Raw genomic sequence first — 25,404 nt, 5'->3', positions numbered from 1 at the left:
GAGCCTTGAAGAATGTGTGGAAGTCGAGAATATTATCTCGGAAAGCAAAAATGGGTATGTTTGAAGGAATAGTGGTTCCAACAATGTTGTATGGTTGCGAGGTGTGGGCTATGGATAGAGTTGTGCGCAGGAGGATGGATGTGCTGGAAATGAGATGTTTGAGGACAATGTGTGGTGTGAGGTGGTTTGATCGAGTGAGTAACGTAAGGGTAAGAGAGATGTGTGGAAATAAAAAGAGCGTGGTTGAGAGAGCAGAAGAGGGTGTTTTGAAATGGTTTGGGCACATGGAGAGAATGAGTGAGGAAAGATTGACCAAGAGGATATATGTGTCGGAGGTGGAGGGAACGAGGAGAAGTGGGAGACCAAATTGGAGGTGGAAAGATGGAGTGAAAAAGATTTTGTGTGATCGGGGCCTGAACATGCAGGAGGGTGAAAGGAGGGCAAGAAATAGAGTGAATTGGAGTCATGTGGTATACGGGTTGACGTGCTGTCAGTGGATTGAATCAGGCATGTGAAGCGTCTGGGGTAAACCATGGAAAGCTGTGTAGGTATGTATATTTGCGTGTGTGGACGTGTGTATGTACATGTGTATGGGGGGGGGGGGTTGGGCCATTTCTTTCGTCTGTTTCCTTGCGCTACCTCGCAAACGCGGGAGACAGCGACAAAGTATAAAAAAAAAAAAAAAAAAAATAATATAATTATATAATATATATATATATATTATATATATATATATATATATTAATATATATATATTATATATATATAATATATATATAATATATTTATATATAAATCCCTGGGGACAGGGAGAAAGAATACTTCCCACACATTCCTCACGTGTCGTACAAGGCGACTAAAGGGGACGGGAGCGGGGGACAGGAAACCCTCCCTCCTTGTATTTTAACTTTCTAAAAGGAAAAACAGAAGGAGTCACGCCGGGCGTGCTCATCCTCCTCGAAGGCTCAGATTGGGGTGTCTAAATGTGTGTGGATGTAACCAAGATGAGAAAAAAGGAGAGATAGGTAGTATGTTTGAGGAAAGGAACCTGGATGTTTTGGCTCTGAGTGAAACGAAGTTCAAGGGTAAAAGGGAAGAGTGGTTTGGGAGTGTCTTGGGAGTAAAGTCAGGGGTTAGTGAGAGGACAAGAGCAAGGGAAGGAGTAGCACTACTCCTGAAACGGGAGTGGTGGGAGTATGTGATGGAGTGTAAGAAAGTAAACTCTAGATTGATATGGGTAAAACTGAAAGTGGATGGAGAGAGGTGGGTGATTGTTGGTGCATATGCACCTGGGCATGAGAAGAAAGATCATGAGACGCAAGTGTTTTGGGAGCAGCTGAGTGAGTGTGTTAGTAGCTTTGATGCTCGAGACCGGGTTATAGTGATGGGTGATTTAAATGCAAAGGTGAGTAAATGCGGCAGTTGAGGGAATAATTGGTGTACATGGGATGTTCAGTGTTGTAAATGGAAATGATGAAGAGCTTGTGGATTTGTGCCCTGAAAAATGACTGGTGATTGGGAATACCAGGTTTAAAAAGAGATATATACATAAGTATACGTATGTAAGTAGAAGAGACGGCCACAGAGCGTTATTGGATTACGTGTTAAATGATAGGCGCGCGAAAGAGAGACTTTTGGATGTTAATGTGCTGAGAGGTGCAACTGGAGGGATGTCTGATCATTATCTTGTGGAGGTGAAGGTGAAGATTTGTAGAGGTTTTTAGAAAAGAAGAGAGACTGTAGGGGGTGAAAAGAGTGGTGAGAGTAAGTGAACTTGGGAAGGAGACTTGCGTAAGGAAGTACCAGGAGAGACTGAGTACAGAGTGGAAACAAGTGAGAACAAAGGACGTGAGGGGAGTGGGGGAGGAATGGGATGTATTCAGGGAAGCAGTGAAGGCTTGCGCAAAAGATGCTTGTGGCATGAGAAGCGTGGGAGGTGGGCAGATTAGAAAGGGTAGTGAGTGGTGGGATGAAGAAGTAAGATTATTAGTGAAAGAGAAGAGAGAGGCATTTGGGCGATTTTTGCAGGGAGATAATGCAAATGAGTGCGAGATATATAAAAGAAAGAGGCAGGATGTCAAGAGAAAGGTGCAAGAGGTGAAAAAGAGGGCAAATGAGAGTTGGGGTGAGAGAGTATTATTAGATTTTAGGGATAACAAAAAGATGTTTTGGAAGGAGGTAAATAAAGTGCGTAAGACAAGGGAACAAATGGGAACTTCAGTAAAGGGGGCTAATGGGGAGGTGATAACAAGTAGTGGTGATGTGAGAAGGAGATGGAGTGAGTATTTTGAAGGTTTGTTGAATGTGTTTGATGATAGAGTGCAGATATAGGGTGTTTTGGTCGAGGTGGTGTGCAAAGTGAGAGGGTTAGGGAGAATGATTTGGCAAACAGAGAAGAGGCACTAAAAGCTTTGCGGAAGATGAAAGCCGGCAAGGCAGCGGGTTTGGATGGTATTGCAGAGGAATTTATCAAAAAAGGGTGTGACTGTATTGTTGACTGGTAGGTAAGGTTATTTAATGTATGTATGACTCCTGGTGAGGTGCCTGAGGATTGGCGGAATGCTTGCATAGTGCCGTTGTACAAAGGCAAAGGGGATAAAAGTGAGTGCTCAAATTACAGAGGTATAAGTTTGTTGAGTATTCCTGGGAAATTATATGGGAGGGTATTGATTGAGAGGGTGAAGGCATGTACAGAGCATCAGATTGGGGAAGAGCAGTGTGGTTTCAGAGGTGGTAGGAGATGCGTGGATCAGGTGTTTGCTTTGAAGAATGTATGTGAGAAATACTTAGAAAAGCAAATGGATTTGTATGTAGCATCTATGGATCTGGAGAAGGCATATGATAGAGTTGATAGAGATGCTCTATGAAAGGTATTAAGAATATATGGTGTGGGAGGCAAGTTGTTAGAAGCAGTGAAAAGTTTTTATCAAGGATGTAAGGCATGTGTACGTGTAGGAAGAGAGGAAAGTGATTGGTTCTCAGTGAATGTAGGTTTGTGATTATGTGATTATTGCACAAAGTGCACTTGGGAAATTATCGTGTTTCATTTTCCCTGTGGACCCATAGGAATATATTTGTTATTCATCTATTATACTTTGTTGCTGTCTCCCGCGTTAGCGAGGTAGTGCAAGGAAACAAAGGAAAGAATGGCCCAACCCACCCACATACACGTGTAATCTATATACATACACGACCACACACGCACATATACATGCCTATACATCTCAACGTATACATACATATACACACACAGACATATACATATATACACATCTACATAATTCATACTGTCTGCCCTTATTCATTCCCGTAGCCACCGTGCCACACATGAAATAACAACCCCCACCCCACCCCCCAAATGTGCGCGAGGTAGCGCTGGGAAAAGATAACAAAGGCCGCATTCGTTCACACTCAGTCTCTAGCTGTTATGTATAGTGCACCGAAACCACAGCTCCCTTTCCACATCCAGGCCCCACAAAACTTTCCATGGTTTACCCCAGACGATTCACATGCCCTGGTTCAATCCATTGATGGCACGTCAACCCCGGTATACACCTCGTTCCAATTCACTCTATTCCTTGCACGCCTTTCACCCTCCTGCACGTTCAGGCCCCGACCACTCAAAATCTTTTTCACTCCATCCTTCCACCTCCAATTTGGTCTCAAACTTCTCCTTCCCTCCACCTCTGACACATATATCCTCTTTGTCAATCTATCCTCACTCATTCTTTCCATGTGACCAAACCATTTCAAAACACCCTCTTCTGCTCTCTAAACCACACTCTTTTTATTACCACACATCTCTCTTACCCTTTCATTATTTTCTCGATCAAACTACCTCATACGACATATTGCCCTAAAACATCTCATTTCTAGCTCATCCACCCTCCTCCGCACAACTCTATCTATAGCGAACGCCTCGCAACCATATAACATTGTTGGAACCACTATTCCTTCAAACATACCCATTTTTGCTTTCCGAAATAATGTTCTCGCCTTCCACACATTTTTCAACTCTCCCAAAACTTTCGTTCCCTTCCCCACCCTATGATTCACTTCAGCATCCATGGTTCCATCCGCTGCCAGATCCACTCCCAGATATCTAAAACACTTCACTTCCTCCCGTTTTTCTCCATTAAAACTTACCTCCCAATTGACTTGCCCCTTAACCCTACTGTACCTAATAACCTTGCTCTTATTCACATTTACTTTCAGCTTTCTTCTTTCACACACGTTACCAAATTCAGTCACCAGCTTTTGCAGTTTCTCACACGAATCAGCCACCAGTTCTGTATCATCAGCGAACAAGAACTGACTCACTTCCCAAGCTCGCATCCACAACAGCATGAACACTTGCCCCTCTCTCCAAAATCCTTGCATTTACCTCCCTAACAACCCCATCCATAAACAAATTAAACAAACATTGAGACATCACGCACCCCTGCCGCAAACCTACATTCACTGAGAACCAATCACTTTCCTCTCTTCCTACTCGTACACATGCTTATATCCTCGATAAAAACTTTTCACTGCTTCTAACAGCTTGCCTCCCACATCATATATTCTTAATACCTTCCACACGGCATCTCTATCAACTCTATCATATGCCTTCTTCAGATCCATAAATGCGTCATACAAATCCATTTGTTTTTCTGAGTATTTCCCACATACATTCTTCAAAGCAAACACCTGATCCACACATCCTCTACCACTTCTGAAACCACACTGCTCTTCCCCAATCTGATGCTCTGTACATGCCTTCACCCTCTCAATCAATACCCTCCCATATAATTTACCAGGAATACTCAACAAACTTATACCTCTGTAATTTGACCACTCACCTTTATCCCATTTGCCTTTGTACAATGGCACTATGCAAGCATTCCGCCAATCCTCGGGCACCTCACCAGGAGTCATACATAAAGTAAATAACCTTACCAACCAGTCAACAACACAGTCACACCCTTTTTTGATAAATTCCACTGCAATACCATCCAAACCTGCTGCCTTGCCGGCTTTCATCTTCCGCAAAGCTTTTATTACCTCTTCTCTGTTTACCAAATCATTCTCCCTAACCCCTCTAACTTTGCACACCACCTCGACCAAAACACCCTATATTTGCCACTCTATCATCTAACACATTCAACAAACCTTCAAAATACTCACTCCATCTCCTTCTCACATCACTACTTGTTATCACTTTCCTATTTGCCTCCACTAATGTTCCCATTTGTTCCCTTGTCTTACGCACTTTATTTTCCTAATTCCAAAAAATATTTTTATCATCCCTAAAACCTAATGATACTCTCTCACCCCAACTCTCATTTGCCCTCTTTTTCACCCCTTGCACCTTTCTTTTTGACATCCTGACTCTTTCTTTTATACATCTCCCACTCATTTGCATTATTTCGCTGCAAAAATCCTCCAAATGCCTCTCTCTTCTCTTTCACTAATAATCTTACTTCTTCATCCCACCCCTCACGACCCTTTCTAATCTGCCCACCTCCCACGCTTCTCATGCCACATGCATTTTTTGCGCAAGCCATCACTGCTTCCCTAAATACATCCCATTCCTCCCACACTCCTCTCACGTCCTTTGTTTTCACCTTTTTCCATTCTGTACTCAGTCTCTCCTGATACTTCGTCACACAAGTCTCCTTCCCAAGCTCACTTACTCTCTTCACTCTTTTCACCCCTGCATTCTCTCTTCTTTTCTGAAAACCTCCACAAATCTTCACCTTCGCCTCTACAAGATAATGATCAGACATCCCTCCAGTTGCACCTCTCAGCACATTAACATCCAAAAGTCTCTCTTTCGCGCGCCTGTCATTTAACACGTAATCCAATAACGCTCTCTGGCCGTCTCTTCTACTTACATACGTATACTTATGTATATATCTCTTTTTAAACCAGGTATTCCCAATCACCAGTCATTTTTCAGGGCACAAATCCACAAGCTCTTCATCATTTCCATTTACAACACTGAACACCCCATGTACACCAATTATTCCCTCAACTGCCACATTACTCACCTTTGCATTTAAATCACCCCTCACTATAACCCGGTCTCGTGCATCAAAACTACTAACACACCCACTCAGCTGCTCCCAAAACACTTGCGTCTCATGATCTTTCTTCTTATGCCCAGGTGCATATGCACCAATAATCACCCATCTCTCTCCATCCACTTTCAGTTTTACTCATATCAATCTAGAGTTTACTTTCATACACTCTATCACATACTCCCACCACTCCTGTTTCAGTAGTGCTACTCCTTCCCTTGCTCTTGTCCTGTCATCAACCACTGACTTTATTCCCAAGAGATTCCCAAATCACCCTTCCCCTTTACCCTTGAGCTTCGTTTTACTCAGAGCTAAAACATCCAGGTTCCTTTCCTCAAACATACTACCTATCTCTCCTTTTTCTCATCTTGGTTACATTCACACACATTCAGACACCCCAGTCTGAGCCTTCGAGGAGAATGAGCACTCCCCGCGTGACTCCTTCTTCTGTTTTCCCTTTTAGAAAGTTAAAATACAAGGAGGGGAAGGTTTCCAGACCCCCGCTCCCGCCCCCTTTAGTCGCCTTCTACGACACGTGAGGAATGCGTGGAAAGCATTCTTTCTCCCCTATCCCCAGGAATATATATATATATATATATATATATATATATATATATATATATATATATATTTTTTTTTTTTTTTTTTTTTGCTTTGTCGCTGTCTCCCGCGTTTGCGAGGTAGCGCAAGGAAACAGACGAAAGAAATGGCCCAACCAACCCCCATACACATGTATATACATACACGTCCACACACGTAAATATACATACCTATACATCTCAATGTACACATATATATACACACACAGACACATACATATATACCCATGCACACAATTCACACTGTCTGCCTTTATTCATTCCCATCGCCACCTCGCACACATCCCCCTTCCCCCTCATGTGTGCAAGGTAGCGCTAGGAAAAGACAACAAAGGCCCCATTCGTTCACACTCAGTCTCTAGCTGTCATGCAATAATGCCCAAAACCACAGCTCCCTTTCCACATCCAGGCCCCACACAACTTTCCATGATTTACCCCAGACGCTTCACATGCCCTGATTCAATCCACTGACAGCACGTCAACCCCGGTATACCACATCGATCCAATTCACTCTATTCCTTGCCCTCCTTTCACCCTCCTGCATGTTCAGGCCCCGATCACTCAAAATCTTTTTCACTCCATCTTTCCACCTACAATTTGGTCTCCCACTTCTCCTCGTTCCCTCCACCTCCGACACATATATCCTCTTGGTCAATCTTTCCTCACTCATTCTCTCCATGTGCCCAAACCATTTCAAAACACCCTCTTCTGCTCTCTCAACCACGCTCTTTTTATTTCCACACATCTCTCTTACCCTTACATTACTTACTCGATCAAACCACCTCACACCACACATTGCCCTCAAACATCTCATTTCCAGCACATCCACCCTCCTGCGCACAACTCTATCCATAGCCCACGCCTCGCAACCATACAACATTGTTGGAACCACTATTCCTTCAAACATACCCATTTTTGCTTTCTGAGATAATGTTCTCGACTTCCACACATTCTGCAACGCTCCCAGGATTTTCGCCCCCTCCCCCACCCTATGATTCACTTCCGCTTCCATGGTTCCATCCGCTGCCAGATCCACTCCCAGATATCTAAAACATTTTACTTCCTCCAGTTTTTCGCCATTCAAACTTACCTCCCAATTGACTTGACCCTCAACCCTACTGTACCTACTGTACCTAATAATATATATATATATATATATATATATATATATATATATATATATATATATATATATATATATATTATTATCATTATTCTTATTATACTTTGTCGCTGTCTCCCGCGTTTGCGTGGTAGCGCAAGGAAACAGACGAAAGAAATGGCCCAACCCCCCCACATGCACATGTATATACATACGTCCACACACGTAAATATACACACCTACACAGCTTTCCATGGTTTACCCCAGACGCTTCACATGCCTTGATTCAATCCACTGACAGCACGTCAACCCCGGTATACCACATCGCTCCAATTCACTCTATTCCTTGCCCTCCTTTCACCCTCCTGCATGTTCAGGCCCCGATCACACAAAATCTTTTTCACTCCATCTTTCCACCTCCAATTTGGTCTCCCTCTTCTCCTCGTTCCCTCCACCTCCGACACATATATCCTCTTGGTCAATCTTTCCTCACTCATTCTCTCCATGTGCCCAAACCACTTCAAAACACCCTCTTCTGCTCTCTCAACCACGCTCTTTTTATTTCCACACATCTCTCTTACCCTTACGTTACTCACTCGATCAAACCACCTCACACCACACATTGTCCTCAAACATCTCATTTCCAGCACATCCATCCTCCTGCGCACAACTCTATCCATAGCCCACGCCTCGCAACCACGTATTCCCTGCGTGTCGTAGAAGGCGACTAAAAGGGGAGGGAGCGAGGGGCAGGAAATCCTCCCCTCTTTTTTCTTTTTCCAAAAGAAGGAACAGAGAAGGGGGTCAGGTGAGGATATTCCCTCAGAGGCCCAGTCCTCTGTTCTTAACGCTACCTTGCAAACGCGGGAAATGGCGAATAGTTTGAAAAAGGAAAAAAAAAATATATATAGACAAGGGAGCAAATAGGAACTTCAGTGAAGGGCGCAAATGGGGAGGTGATAACAAGCAGGTGATGTGAGAAGGAGATGGAAGTGAGTATTTTGAAGGTTTGTTGAATGTGTCTGATGATAGAGTGGCAGATATAGGGTGTTTTGGTCGAGGTGGTGTGCAAAGTGAGAGGGTTAGGGAAAATGATTTGGTAAACAGAGAAGAGGTAGTAAAAGCTTTGCGGAAGATGAAAGCCGGCAAGGCAGCAGGTTTGGATGGTATTGCAGTGGAATTTATTAAAAAAGGGGGTGACTGTATTATTGACTGGTTGGTAAGGTTATTTAATGTATGTATGACTCATGGTGAGGTGCCTGAGGATTGGCGGAATGCGTGCATAGTGCCATTGTACAAAGGCAAAGGGATAAGAGTGAGTGCTCAAATTACAGAGGTATAAGTTTGTTGAGTATTCCTGGTAAATTATATGGGAGGGTATTGACTGAGAGGGTGAAGGCATGTACAGAGCATCAGATTGGGGAAGAGCAGTGCTGGTTTCAGAAGTGGTAGAGGATGTGTGGATCAGGTGTTTGCTTTGAAGAATGTATGTGAGAAATACTTAGAAAAGCAAATGGATTTGTATGTAGCATTTATGGATCTGGAGAAGGCATATGAGAGTTGATAGAGATGCTCTGTGGAAGGTATTAAGAATATATGGTGTGGAGGCAAGTTGTTAGAAGCAGTGAAAAGTTTTTATCGAGGATGTAAGGCATGTGTACGTGTAGGAAGAGAGGAAAGTGATTGGTTCTCAGTGAATGTAGGTTTGCGGCAGGGGTGTGTGATGTCTCCATGGTTGTTTAATTTGTTTATGGATGGGGTTGTAAGGGAGGTGAATGCAAGAGTTCTGGAAAGAGGGGCAAGTATGAAGTCTGTTGGGGATGAGAGAGCTTGGGAAGTGAGTCAGTTGTTGTTCGCTGATGATACAGCGCTGGTGGCTGATTCATGTGAGAAACTGCAGAAGCTGGTGACTGAGTTTGGTAAAGTGTGTGAAGAAGAAAGTTGAGAGTAAATGTGAATAAGAGCAAGGTTATTAGGTACAGTAGGGGTGAGGGTCAAGTCAATTGGGAGGTAAGTTTGAATGGAGAAAAACTGGAGGAAGTGAAAGTGTTTTAGATATCTGGGAGTGGATCTGTCAGCGGATGGAACCATGGAAGCGGAAGTGGATCATAGGGTGGGGGAGGGGGCGAAAATTCTGGGAGCCTTGAAGAATGTGTGGAAGTCGAGAACATTATCTCGGAAAGCAAAAATGGGTATGTTTGAGGGAATAGTGGTTCCAACAATGTTGTATGGTTGCGAGGTGTGGGCTATGGATAGAGTTGTGCGCAGGAGGATGGATGTGCTGGAAATGAGATGTTTGAGGGACAATGTGTGGTGTGAGGTGGTTTGATCGAGTAAGTAACGTAAGGGTAAGAGAGATGTGTGGAAATTAAAAGAGCGTGGTTGAGAGAGCAGAAGAGGGTGTTTTGAAATGGTTTGGGCACATGGAGAGAATGAGTGAGGAAAGATTGACCAAGAGGATATATGTGTCGGAGGTGGAGGGAACGAGGAGAGTGGGAGACCAAATTGGAGGTGGAAAGATGGAGTGAAGAAGATTTTGTGTGATCGGGGCCTGAACATGCAGGAGGGTGAAAGGAGGGCAAGGAATAGAGTGAATTGGAGTCGATGTGGTATACAGGGATTGACGTGCTGTCAGTGGATTGAATCAAGGCATGTGAAGCGTCTGGGGTAAACCATGGAAAGCTGTGTAGGTATGTATATTTGCGTGTGTGGACGTATGTATATACATGTGTATTGGGGTGGGTTGGGCCATTTCTTTCGTCTGTTTCCTTGCGCTACCTCGCAAACGCGGGAGACAGCGGCAAAAAAAGAAAAAAAAATATATATATATATATATATATATATATATATATATATATATATATATATATATATATATATATATATATATATATATATTTCTTTATTTCTTTTAAACTATTTGCCATTTCCCGCGTTGGCGAGGTAGCGTTAAGAACAGAGGACTGGGCCTTTTTTGGAATATCCTCACCTGGCCCCCTCTGTTCCTTCTTTTGGAAAATTAAAAAAAAAAAAAAAAAAAAAACGAGAGGGGAGGATTTCCAGCCCCCCGCTCCCTCCCCTTTTAGTCGCCTTCTACGACACGCAGGGAATACGTGGGAAGTATTCTTAATCCCCTATCCCTAGGGATAATATATATATATATATATATATATATATATATATATATATATATATATATATATATATATATATATATATATATATGTATATATAGATATATATATATATATATATATATATATATATATATATATATATATCTATATATATATATATATATATATATATATATATATATATATATATATATATATATATATATATATATATACACGCATATAAAACAGGGATCTACCAATGATATATCAGTTGCAGACAACTAACCACCTGTCAGTGAGGTCAGATGTAACCGTACACTGGTCGGGTTACATATATGTCCTTGTGACCAGCTGATACAACCTCACAAGCTTACGTCACAACGACGTCACACGTACCGTGCAAAACGAGCGAAATTATTCCCATAATATTCACAAACAGCGGATATATTTACCTAAAACCCACTGAACTGACACCAGATGCTCCGTCGGCCTGATACAGTAGTAATGTCAAAGGTCAGAATAAATTTCGTAGTTAATTATTCAACAGTCAAGTCAGGGATCCCGGGTTATAAATAACATTTATCAAATGAAAGACTCCACACATCAAGTGGAGGTGGTCTATTTATGTACACGACGGTTTACAGGTAAACTCGGTTTGAAAACTAGATGTCGATGTATACGATTCACTGTATAAGGCGTCGTAAAACATTTTTGGCTGACTGTATGAACAGCCGAAGACATTATGAAGAGAGAGAGAGAGAGAGAGAGAGAGAGAGAGAGAGAGAGAGAGAGAGAGAGAGAGAGAGAGAGAGAGAGAGAGAGAGAGAGAGAGAGTATCCTACTCAGTGTGAGATACTTAAAAACCCTAACGCAAACCTGGTCCTTAATACAGGTAAGCATAAGGGAAACAACTTAACAATGGATTTTGAATCAATTTCTCCGTGACCCACCGAGAGGCGTTAAGGCATTAGAATCAGTACTGTCCACAAACAGGAGCCTCTGTAGTACTTGTGTTCTGTGTAAAGCCAAGATAAAGCGATCATTGTTGTCAGGTTTATCTTCCAAAGACATCAATCTGGCGGCACCACCCAGTCTTAGAGTAGCTGACTCCATACGTCACATCATAAGTCACGTAAATAACATCGGAAGATTAGATGTGGAGACAACTGAAAGAATGTGGAGTTACTTTCATAATACATCACTTCCCTTAGAAATGTGGAACGTAGGTGTGAAGTGGAAGAGCCAGGTTGAACGAATGAAAAAACAAATGTATTAATGAAAATGTTTAGACGTGTTTACAAGGGTAACTATGTTAAGTGACGAAATGAAGTGTTCAGCCACCTCCACGACCATCTGGCACAGTTAGAGTGGTTAATCCTCTCTTTCCGTGAGGTGTGAACCCTCGGGGGTTTCGACTCGCTGCTTCGAAGCTTTCAAGCAACTTCCAAGGTTTTCATTGTCCGGGGTTTTGCTCATCAAGTCGAGATATCTCGTTACTAGTATCGGTCGCGACGTCTCACTATAATGGTGTGTTTACTTCGGTTTTGATAAACTTAACAAGATGTTATCCCCACGTCACTACCTGGCGTGTGAACGTAAGAGATTCAACTCGTGTTTTCGAAGCCAAACTTTGGTAAAAAGAGAGGCTTTATCTGAACTGAGGCCGTGAGACGACGCCGTTCATCTTTTGACACCGTTGATACATTGCTGCACCGGTGTTACCATAGCCCAAGCACCAGTCAATGATGATCCATCGAGGAAAGTGGTTTTCAAAAGACTTATGACGAATGATAATACCCATTACTTGATCATGATTCAACTGCCAGAGGTGCAGTTACCATGGGCGGGGTTGGTGGTAGAGGTGAGGGTGGAAGGGTGAGAGTGGCGGGAAGGAAAATGTACATAATGTGAGGGCAGGAGGACCGTGGAGCATATATATATATATATATATATATATATATATATATATATATATATATATATATATATATATATATAATAAGATATACATGATTCATAACATATGATAATTATATATAATATATGATAATAATATAATATATATAACATACATAATGTTTTGGAAGCAGCTGAGTGAGTGTGTCAGCAGCTTTGGTGCATGAGACCGGGTTATAGTGATGGGTGATTTGAATGCGAAGGTGAGTAATGTGGCAGTTGAGGGAATAATTGGTGTACATGGGGTGTTCAGTGTTGTGAATGGAAATGGTGAAGAGCTTGCTGATTTCTGTGCTGAAAAAAGACTGGTGATTGGGAATACCTGGTTAAAAAGAGAGGTATACAAAAGTATACGTATGTGAGTAAGAGAGATAGCCATGGTCAAAGGGCATTATTAGATTACGTGTTAATTGATAAGTGTGTAAAATACAGACTTCTGGATGTTAATGTGCTGAGAGGGGCAGCTGGAGGGATGTCTGATCACTGTCTTGTGGAGGTGAAGGTGAGGATTTGTAGAGGTTTTCAAAGAGGAAGAGATAATGTTGGGGAGAAGAGAGTGGTGAGAGTAAGAGAGCTTAGAAAGGAGACTTGTGTGAGGAAGTACCAGGAGAGATAGAGTATAGAATGGCAAAAGGTGAGAGCTAATGACGTGAGGGGAGTGGGTGAGGAATGGCACGTGCAAAAGATGCATGTGGCATGAGAAAGGTGGGAGATGGGCAGATTAGAAGGGGTAGTGAGTGGTGGAATGAAGAAGTAAAGAAGTTAGTGAAAGAGAAAAGAGTGGCGTTTGAACGACGCTTACAAGGAAGTAGTGCAAAAAACTGGCAAATGTATAAAAGAAAGCGGCCGGAGGTCAAGAAGAAGGTGCAAGAGTTGGAAAAAAAGGTCAAATGAGAGTTGGGGTTAGAGAGTATCATTAAACTTTAGGGAGAATAAAAAGATGTTTTGGAAGGACGTAAGTCACGTGCGCAAAAGAGAACAAATGGGAAAATCGGTGGAGGGGGCAAGGGAGGAATAATACAGGTAATGACGAAGTAAGAAGAAGATGGAGTGAGTATTTTGAAGGTTTGTTGAATGTGTTTGATGATAGAGTGGCAGATGTAGGGTGTTTTGGGCGCGGTGGTGTGCGAAGTGAGAGGGTGAGAGAGAGGTGGTAGTGACAGATTTGCGGAAGATGAAATCCAGCAAGGCGGCGGGTTTGGATGGTATTGCAGTTGATTTATGAAGACAGGGGTTGACTGTGTTGTTGATTGGTTGATAAGGATATTAAGTGTACGTATGGATCATGGTGCAGTGCCTGAGGATTGGCTGAATGCATGCATAGTGCCATTGAACAAAGGCAAAGTGGATAAAGGTGAGTGTTCAAACTACAGAAGCATATGTTTGTTGAGTAATCCTGGAAAATTGTATGGGACGGTATTGATTGAGAGGGTAAAGGCATGTGCAGAGCATCAGACTGGGGAAGAGCAGTGTGGTTTCAGAAGTGGTAGAGGATGTGTGGATCAGGTGTTTGCTTTGAAGAGTGTGTGTGAAATACTTAGAAAAACAGATGGATTTGTATGTAGCATTTATGGATCTGGAGAAGGAATAAGATAAGGTTGACAGAAATACTTTGTGGAAGAACTTGAGAGCATATGGGGTGGAAGGTAAGCTGCTGCAAGCGGTGAAACGTTTTTTTACCAAGGATGTCATGCATGTGTACGAGCAGGAAGAAAGGAGAGTGATTGATTCCCCGTGAAGGTCGGTTTGTGGCAAGGGTGCGTGATGTCTCCATGGTTGTTTAATTTGTTTACGGATGGGGTGGTTAGAGAGGTAAATGCAAGAGTTTTGGAGAGAAGGGCGAGTATGCAGTCTGTTGGAGATGACAGGGCCTTGGAAGTGAGTCACTTGTTCGCCGATGATACAGCGCTGGTGGCTGATTGGAATAAGAAACTGCAGAAGTTGGTGACTGTGTTTGGAAAAGTTTGTGAAAGGAGAGAGTTGAGAGTAAATGTGAATAAGAGCAAGGTAATTAGGTTCAGTAGGGTTGAGGGACAAGTTAATTGGGAGGTAAGTTTGAATGGAGAAAAATTGAAGGAAGTGAAGTGCTTTAGATATCTGGAAGTGGACTTAGCAGCGAATGGAACCATGGAAGCGGAGGTAAGTCACAGAGTGGGACAGGGCGAAGGTTCTGGGAGCGATGAAGAATTTGTGGAAGGAGAGAACGGGTATCTCGGAACGCGAAAATGGGTATGTTTGAAGGAATAGTTGTTCCAAGAATATCATATGGCTGCAAGGCATGGTGTATAGATATGGTTATGCGGAGGAGGGTGGATGTGTTGGAAATGAAACGTTTGAGGACAATATTTGGTGTGAGGTAGTTTGATCGAGTAAGTAATGAAAGAGGAAGAGAGATGTTGGAAAGAAAAAGAGTGTGGTTGAGAAAGCAGAAGAGGCTGTGTTAAAATGGTTTGGACAATGAGTGGGGAAAGATTGACAAAGAGGATATATGTGTCAAAGGTGAAGGGAACAAGGAGAGGAGGGAGACCAAATTGGAGGTGGAAGAATGGAGTGAAAAAGATTTTGTGCGATCGGGGTCTGAACAGACAAGAGGATGAGAGGCGTGCAAGGAATAGAGTGAATTGGAACGATGTGGTATACTGGGGTCGACGTGCTGTCAGTGGACTAAACCAGGGCATGTGAAGCGTCCGGGGTAAACCATGGAAAGGTCTGTGGGGCCTGGATGTGGATAGGGAGCTGTGGTTTCGGTTCATAACACACGACAGATAGAGACTGAGTGTGAACGAATGTGGCCTTTTTTTGTTTTCCCGGCGCTACCTCGCTGGATCGGGGTAGTGATGTTTGGGTTCTCTCCAAACCCTAGGAATGGCAGAAGGCATACGACGTGAACCTTTCGTCCATGTTGTGAGAAGCCTGACACACGTGACACAACAAATATGGGGCATCGTTCAACTTTTATCCTGGTTACCCACCCACTCTACAACCAAGGTGATGCTCATAGCAGTTTGTAATAAAGTGTGTGAAAGATCGTTTTTTGCGATATGAATGTCAATTCAACGCAGATGTAGCAGAAAGAACTCGCACTATTTACACAGTTTCTTGGCATTATAATGATGGATGAGGCATCAACACAACACTTGAATACACAAAAACACAATCCGTCAATAATAAGTGGAAAACACACTATTTACACATTGTGTTCTAACCTGCAAGTGACAGAGAACTGCTACGTAGGAGTGGCCACTGTTGGAATGTCCCAACATTTCCAGTCGTGTTTCTGGAGGCCTCTGGTGGTGATCCATTATCCAGGCTTGTGCTTTCAGAAAGAAGTTATTGCACTTCACAAACAATGAAAATAGCTGTGTATGTTCAACTTTTTGCTTCAAATGCTCCGTAAGGCACTGGTACATATATACTGTACGTAACGATATGCGAATATGCTGGAACAAAAATAACTATGATTGATAGAGAAATTGTGAAAACATAATTGGATCAGCGTGCAACAGAGAGATAGGAAACATATTTTTCTCTACGGGAGGCTGACATATAATAAACGTAATGATCACATTAGTGATGAGGTCACACTTCATCTTCGCACAAGATGAAAGTCTTTATCAGCACTTCAGTAGCTTCATCGTATGTGTCATCCTGCACACCACCCACGTCTTCTGTGCTGTGGCTTAATAGATCAAACGCGATAGATGTCATTCTTGTTTTAACAAGTTTTTTTCGACGTGCTGGTGGTGATGGTGGTGGGTTTACTGAATATTCACCGTAACATGTAATTTTCTTGTAACTGAAAGGATATTTGTTACATATATAATCCACACAGCACCAAATGATGTTAATATTCTAAAGTTATTTATCAAGAATTCTCCAGTGTGTATGACTGCATCCCGTATGAATGAATGTTGACACTTGGTTACACATATCTCGTAGAGTCTATATTCATGTCGCAAACTTCATTTGTTTGTTGTGATGTTGGACAAGTGTTGGGGACGCAGCAAGGACGAGGTACAGCACAATGTGAGACGTTAGGGAAAATGATGCCAGTGGCTGGGCTCTTCTTAGCGTGTGTCGTAAGTGGGGCGGGAGTGAGGTTCTGTGCTGGGTTGTGAGGGAGGGATGATACATCAGCTCGGGCTGTGAGGGAGGGATGATACATCAGCTCGGGTTGTGAGGGAGGGATGATACATCAGCTCGGGTTGTGAGGGAGGGATGATACATCAGCTCGGGTTGTGAGGGAGGGATGATACATCAGCTCGGGTTGTGAGGGAGGGATGATACATCAGCTCGGGTTGTGAGGGAGGGATGATACATCAGCTCGGGTTGTGAGGGAGGGATGATACATCAGCTCGGGGTCGTCCTGGGTGATTCATGCAGATATCGAGGTTGGTATTAGCTGATGAGATGACAAGGGACCCTTGACTTTACTTCGTCTTGGAGACCAACTTTGAAATAACTTTTCGAGTCTACCGGACGCCATCATACTGAACCTACTAACACCATGAACACCATATGGCAATATGACACGATGCCCATCATTTGGACAACCGACATTTTGTCATTCACAACCATGATACTACTATGATCAGTGACTCTATCTCACGCGATACTAATGCATAATTTCTTTTTAAACCCGCACATATCATTATAATCCTCAGATAAACTCGTCTGTGTCACGGTTCTCAACACACAACGGCAAACATTACAAGTTCAGGTAACCAGGACCACAGGTTATATTTGCACATGACACAGCAGAGGACAGGAGGCCCTCACATATGCTATACTTCACCAGGTCCAAACCATCACCACAACACAGAATCAGTATTTTCATATTAAAGATTGACTGCGCACCACAACATATGGCTGGCCACTGTGGCCTGCTGACCCCCATCCCTTCTCCTCACATCACGTACTGCGCACACTAACACCTTACAGGAAACATCATATATTTGTTACATATTGTCAGCTGCGAAATATGACATGGAACAGCTGAGATGCTGCAAAATGATATTCTTTTTTCTCTTCATTATACTTAAAATGTTTGAGAGCTTACTGGGTCATTATACTGAAAACAAAATGATGAAGTAAATATACAAATGAATCCTTTATATACTTCATAGATCGTAGAGCTACCTTTCCCCACATCCCACATCCACCCCTGTCGAACCCAGCAGGTGTGAAGGTCATGACCCTCGATTGGTGGCATTTGCTTCTGTGGATGGAGGGAAGGACGTGGCCTCTGTGTGGTGTGTGTGTGTGTGTGTTAAAGGGTGAGAGTGGGGTGTTGGTGGTGGAGGGTTGCATTATCAAAGATTGACTCACACCAGCAGCACAAGTTGCAAATAACGTCCTAATTTGCGATGATCATCACTATCATCATCTTGGTTTGTCGACTTATTTCAATATTTGCTACGTAAACTACTGCGTTGTGTGTTGTTGTCCAACTATCCACGTTGACAACCTAGCCTTGTTACCTGCTCACCCCCTCACACGCCGGCCCCAGGCCTCCTCCAACCCCCCCCCCCTTCTCCCACCCCCACCCCATCCCCTCAGGTCACTGACCAAAGCTTCGAAGCAGCGAGTCGATACTCCCAGGGTTCACACCTCACGGAGAAAGGGAATTGACAACGCTGACTGCGCCAGGTGGAGGTGGAGGCGGCCGAACGTAAGACCACAGAGTGGAGGAGGAAGATCAGAGCCACGAGTGGAGGAGGAAGATCAGAGCCACGAATGGAGGAGGAAGATCAGAGCCACGAGTGGAGGAGGAAGATCAGAGCCACGAGTGGAGGAGGAAGATCAGAGCCACGAGTGGAGGAGGAAGATCAGAGCCACGAGTGGAGGAGGAAGATCAGAGCCACGAGTGGAGGAGGAAGATCAGAGCCACGAGTGGAGGAGGGAGATCAGAGCCACAAGTGGAGGAGGGAGATCAAAGCCACAAGTGGAGGAGGAAGATCAGAGCCACGAGTGGAGGAGGGAGATCAGAGCCACGAGTGGAGGAGGAAGATCAGAGCCACGAGTGGAGGAGGAAGATCAGAGCCAGTAAGACTTACTCTGAAGAGAGCGAATTTCTTCAGTGTGGAAAAGAACCCTGAATAATTCTTTAGATATGTTAGAACTAAGAAAGTTATCAGGATTATCACTTGCCCATGAACATGCGGACAACGTCCGTATTTCTGGATATCGAAATTGATAAAATCAAAATTGAAAACACTGAATAAAACGAAGCATGTAAATATCTAGACAAAATGAATTAAAAAAAAAGAAAAAACTCAAGTGGTCGAGACGATATCTTCATCAGAATACAGGAAAAATCTGGTTTTTCCAACAACCCAAATATTCAACAAACTGCAGGAAGGGAAAGTTCCTGACAACTGTAACATGGCCAACGTAACAAACACCAATTTCCAAAAACCATGGCAGGAAGTGTGCGTCGCCACATCAACATGACTCCGGTCCTATGTAAAGTATTAGAAGTAATGGTTAGAGATGATATTGTGAAATTTCTAGAGGAAATTCGATCGAAAAGTGACCATCAACTTGCTGTCTGGAATATGGGAACTTGTTTAACATATCTGGTTGAAGTTATTAGTCACATACATGACAGCTGGAACTCTGAAATACCCTCTGATGGTATAACCTTAGACTTTCGTAAAGCCATCAGTACAGTACCACACAAAATATTGCTAAATAAGACGAATTTTCAGGGCATAGGTAACTCAATCTGCCCGGCTAAAGAACTGACTTTTTCAGCGGAAACAATGGTGATACATGAGGAAGCATCGGACTGACTTCAAATGTATTGTGGAGTGCCACAAGGCTCAGTCCTGGGACCCATACTTTTCACCAACAACTTCAGCGACCGAGAGAAAGGAGTCTCCAGTAAACTCATTAGAATTGACCAACGATTTTAACAGGGGAAACAGTCAACGCAAAGGAAGAGTATCTGAAGTTTCAGAAAAAATATATAAAATGGTAGATGGGGCAGAGACATGACAGATGGACTTCAATGTCAGCAAGTGCAAAGTTATGCATTTTGATATCCAAAAAGTAACTCATGAACACTAAACGCTTGGCAGACCTTCATGAGATGTTAAAGAAGAGAAGGACCTTAGAATGATAATCAGTAATAAGGTTAGATATGGTTAACGACGCATGTCTGTGCACAGTAAAGCTAATAGGATGTTAAGTATCACAACTAGAAATCTTTCTTTCTTTTCTTTCAAACTATTCGCCATTTCCCGCATTAGCGAGGTAGCGTTAAGAACAGAGGACTGGGCCTTTGAGGGAATACCCTCACCTGACCCAATTCTCTGTTCCTTCTTTTGGAAAATTAAAAAAAAACGAGAGGGGAGGATTTCCAGCCCCCCGCTCCCTCCCCTTTTAGTCGCCTTCTACGACACGCAGGGAATACGTGGGAAGTATTCTTTCTCCCCTATCCCCAGGGATAAATTGTTGTTTTTGACAACTAGAAATGTTAATTACAAAACAAAGGATAAGAATTACTCACGCCGTTCAGTTCTGGTCATCAAACCCGATCAAGGACGAAGAGAAACTTGAGTGAATTCAAAGATGAGCAGCCAAACTAATCCCTTCACTAAGAAATAAACCTTGTAAGGAAAGACTCTCAAAGTTTTGAAGTTATCCTTTCTACAAAAAAAGCCCAGACTTTGAGACGCGAGAGAAGTATTCAAAATACTAAATGATTTCGATAAAACATCATACGAAAATTTCATGATCTGAGACAGTGACTTACTGATGAGAAATAATGATACGAAGACAAAATGCTGGTGATGCAATAGCAATGTGAGCCAAAGGTTTCCTCATATGGAGTGTAGCAAAACCACCTCCCGAAATAGTAAACAGAAAGACTAAATACATTCAGATCGAAGCAAGATTAATGCCTCGCTGACATCTGGCACAAGTGGGACAGCAATATGACCGTAAATGTGTATCATTTTCAGGATCCAGAAGCAAAGCAAATGTCAAATTGATGGGGGACTTTTTCCAGTCAACACTTCCCTATAGTTCCCTCAGTAATATCTAGACTTTTTTACTTTATTTTCTCAACTTTTGCCCACCGGCAGTTGAACGTCGGGGGCAGAGGTGACGAGGGAGGTGTCTTGTGATCTATTTGTACCCTCGTAATCACCACTTGTTTTCTCTCGATAATCTGCTACGGATCACCAGTTCGCTTGTTATCTGTCCTTTCCCAAGATATTCCCATGTAGTACATCTGCCACCATCACTTACCATTAAACTCACCATCACCATATAACATCACACTCACCAACACCATCCACAACCACACCTGCCACCACCACCTTCCACCATCACCAACTCTTCTCTAAACGCACCGCCACTTACCATCACACCTATGATCACTACCTCACTACAGCCAAATTCACCAACACCTTCTGCCACTACCTACCACTACATTCACCACTAACCCCTACCACCACATCCGCCACCACCCTCTGCCATAGTACATACCACCACCTGCCACCACATCAACCACCAAATCGTGCCATCATACCTATCACCTCCTACCACAACATCCACCACCACCACTTTTCAGAACCAACTGCCACCACTCCCACCATCACCACCTGTTGTCTCGACGTCATCACCATCTGCAACTCCATCCAGCACCTTCACCTTCCACCTCACTAACCACTTCGACCTGCTCTTCACATGCGTTACCAACACCTACCAACACGACCACCATCACTGCCACCTGCCATCACATCCTTCACCATCGTGAAAGCTCAGCAGCTTAGCGTCCTTTGCCGTACACACCTTCAGGTCACACATTAGTTTATCTACATTGGGTAAACATCAACTACAGAAGCTTGGACACATCAGGTCACCTACGATATGATGAAGAGTGCTAACGTTATCAAGAGACCAGCTGACCTTTAACACTGTTCGGTACACATAGATGCAGTGGTAACGGCGAGGATATACGTGAAGATAAAGAAGTGGACGCAAGTGTATCTTACGTAGGCGATGAGTGAAACTTGTTGAAAATGTTACTTGCACAAATTATTGATTAAGAGAGAATGTACCATCGATTGCAGAGGTGCTTGATCAGTGCATGTGCATACATGTGTCTGTATACATAAGGATGTATTTGAGTATTAGTGTAAGTGTTTGTGTGCATCGATAGGTGTCTCACAACACACAACATGAGGGAAGTGGAGGTGCTGACCGATCTTGTGGAGGAAGGCAGCGTAGTTGTTGTGGACGACGGGGTCAGAGGGTCGAGCCACTAGCAGCGCCAGATGCAGGTTCTCAGCGTCGGTGGGGCGTCCCGCATCCCCGTACAGCCCGGCCAGCGATGACACCGCATCCCTGTTGGTGGCGTCGCACCGCAGGCTCTCCTCTAGCAGCGCCACGGCCTCTCCGACACGACCCTGCTGTCTGATGGGGAAGAGAAGGAGGATGGTTAAAGTAATATTGCCTCTCCAATCACGACCCTGCAGTCTGCTGGGGAATGTGGGCAGTGAGTAATGTAATGACTCTCTGCCACCTTACGTTATGACCTCCACAACTGGTGACGCAGCCCTTCGATCTGCAGGGAGGAAGACAGACGCAGCTGAGGGGATTCCTATTCCATTCTCTTTTACAGGACTTCCTGCCGCTTTGCCCCGGTCTCTGCAGCGCTCACTGGGATACTTGAAATGTATCATAGATTTGCTTCATGTAAACAGTTCATTTCTTATCTATCTTGATACGTAATCTGATCACTGTCGTTCAACTGCTGTAAACTTCACTTACCATGTAAGTTGGTAAATCAATCACTGTGATACCCAGACCATGTTAACACTTTCCTCACTACGTAACCTGTCATGTATATCAATCATTAAGACCTTCTCTGCTCTCTGTATCCTCTTTTGTGCCACCGCCCACAGGATGGGTAGGAGTGCACAAGAAAGTAGCCGCAAATATGGCAAAAATCATCAGTCAAATCCTCTGTTCTGGTGGAGGAACATATAGGTGCTATCCTTGTACCTATCGGCACAATAATCTTGCATATGAACAAAAGAGAAACTGTCAAATCATAGAGTTCTGTTAGTTCACTGTGTATGTATGTTGTCTGGAACAGAGGCAATATTATACCGAACAAGATGCTTTTTAAAGTGAATATATGGGATCTAAAACAGTTAGACATGACTACTGTATCACGTTCCATCAGAGATCAGAATTTTTTTGGCAGCTCACTCTTGTGCGTATTAGATACTTGAATGTGACCCACTAAACCAATCCACAGCAGCAGAACATAATGTATGAGATGTCGAATGAGTTATACCATAAGAGTTGGTGTATGGGTGAACTCGAGTGTGTCAGACATTAACATAAAGTGAATAAATAGCAAACGAAAAGAAAAACGTGTTTATTGTATGGAGGCGACCATCTGATGGGAAGGTCTGTGTGCATGAGACATACAGAGATAGTCAACGTATGCGAGATAATTCAGAGTTTCGTGGGTAGGACGTCATACAAACTCTACTGTGAAGGATGTAATGTAAGGTCCAGAATGCGAGAGAATTGGAGAGATGGCACGTGTCATATCCCGTAACAGCCAGCGTATATATATATATATATATATATATATATATATATATATATATATATATATATATATATATATATCTTTTTTCATACTATTCGCCGTTTCCCGCGTTAGCGAGGTAGCATTAAGAGCAGAGGACTGGACCTTTGAGGGAATATCCTCACCTGGCCCCCTTCTCTGTTCCTTCTTTTGGAAATAAAAAAAAAGAAAAGAAGAGAGGGAAGGATTTCCAGCCCCCCGCTCCCTTCCCTTTTAGTCGCCTTCTACAACACGCAGGGAATACGTGGGAAGTATTCTTTCTCCCCTATCCCCAGGGATAATATATATATATATATATATATATATATATATATATATATATATATATATATATATATATATATATATGTATATATATATATATACATATATATATATATATATATATATATATATATATATATATATATATATATATATATATATATTTTTTTTTTTTTTTTTTCTTTTTTCTTTCAAACTATTCGCCATTTCCCGCGTTAGCAAGGTAGCGTTAAGAACAGAAGACTGGGCCTCTGGGGGAATATCCTCGCCTGGCCCCCTTCTCTGTTCCTTCTTTTGGAAAATTAGAAAAAAAAAACAAGAGGAGAGGATTTCCAGCCCCCCCGCTCCCTTCCCTTTTAGTCGCCTTCTATGACACGCAGGGAATACGTGGGAAGTATTCTTTCTCCCCTATCCCCAGGGATAATATTCATTTTGATATATATTCTCTTTTTTTTTTTTTGCCGCTGTATCCCGCGTTTGCGAGGTAGCGCAAGGAAACAGACGAAAGAAATGGCCCAACCCACCTCCATACACATGTATATACATACGTCCACACGCGCAAATATACATACCTACAGAGCTTTCCATGGTTTACCCTAGACGCTTCGCATGCCCTGATTCAATCCACTGACAGCACGTCAACCCCGGTATAACACATCGATCCAATTCACTCTATTCCTTGCCCTCCTTTCACCCTCCTGCATGTTCAGGCCCCGATCACACAAAATCTTTTTCACTCCATCTTTCCACCTCCAATTTGGTCTCCCACTTCTCCTCGTTCCCTCCACCTCCGACACATATATCCTCTTGGTCAATCTTTCCTCACTCATTCTCTCCATGTGCCTAAACCATTTCAAAACACCCTCTTCTGCTCTCTCAACCACCCTCATTTTATTTCCACACATCTCTCTTACCCTTACGTTACTTACTCGATTAAACCACCTCACACCACACATTGTCCTCAAACATCTCATTTCCAGCACATCCATCCTCCTGCGCACAACTCTATCCATAGCCCACGCCTCGCAACCATACAACATTGTTCGAACCACTATTCCTTCAAACATACCCATTTTTGCTTTCCGAGGTAATATTCTCGACTTCCACACATTCTTCAAGGCTCACAGGATTTTCGCCCCCTCCCCCACCCTATGATCCACTTCCGCTTCCATGATTCCATCCGCTGCCAGATCCACTCCCAGATATCTAAAACACTTTACTTCCTCCAGTTTTTCTCCATTCAAACTTACCTCCCAATTGACTTGACCCTCAACCCTACTATACCTAATAACCTTGCTCTTATTCACATTTACTCTTAACTTTCTTCTTTCACACACTTTACCAAACTCAGTCACCAGCTTCTGCAGTTTCTCACATGAATCAGCCACCAGCGCTGTATCATCAGCGAACAACAACTGACTCACTTTCCAAGCTCTCTCATCCACAACAGACTTCATACTTGCCCCTCTTTCCAAAACTCTTGCATTCACCTCCCTAACAACCCCATCCATAAACAAATTAAACAACCATGGAGACATCACACACCCCTGCCGCAAACCTACATTCACTGAGAACCAATCACTTTCCTCTCTTCCTACACGTACACATGCCTTACATTCTCGATAAAAACTTTTCACTGCTTCTAACAACTTGCCTCCCACACCATATATTCTTAATACCTTCC

General features: G+C 43.0%; 1 pseudogene; it reads right to left on the bottom strand.

The window, feature by feature from the left end:
- Nucleotides 1-25,404, bottom strand: part of LOC139757743 (protein O-mannosyl-transferase TMTC1-like) — a 390,520-nt pseudogene that overhangs the window by 71,591 nt on the left and 293,525 nt on the right.

This window comes from Panulirus ornatus, chromosome 28 (genome assembly GCF_036320965.1).
Source record: "Panulirus ornatus isolate Po-2019 chromosome 28, ASM3632096v1, whole genome shotgun sequence".
Classification (NCBI taxonomy): domain Eukaryota; kingdom Metazoa; phylum Arthropoda; class Malacostraca; order Decapoda; family Palinuridae; genus Panulirus; species Panulirus ornatus.
Note: the sequence above shows the minus strand (reverse complement) of the source record. Positions and strands in the feature narration are given on the sequence as shown.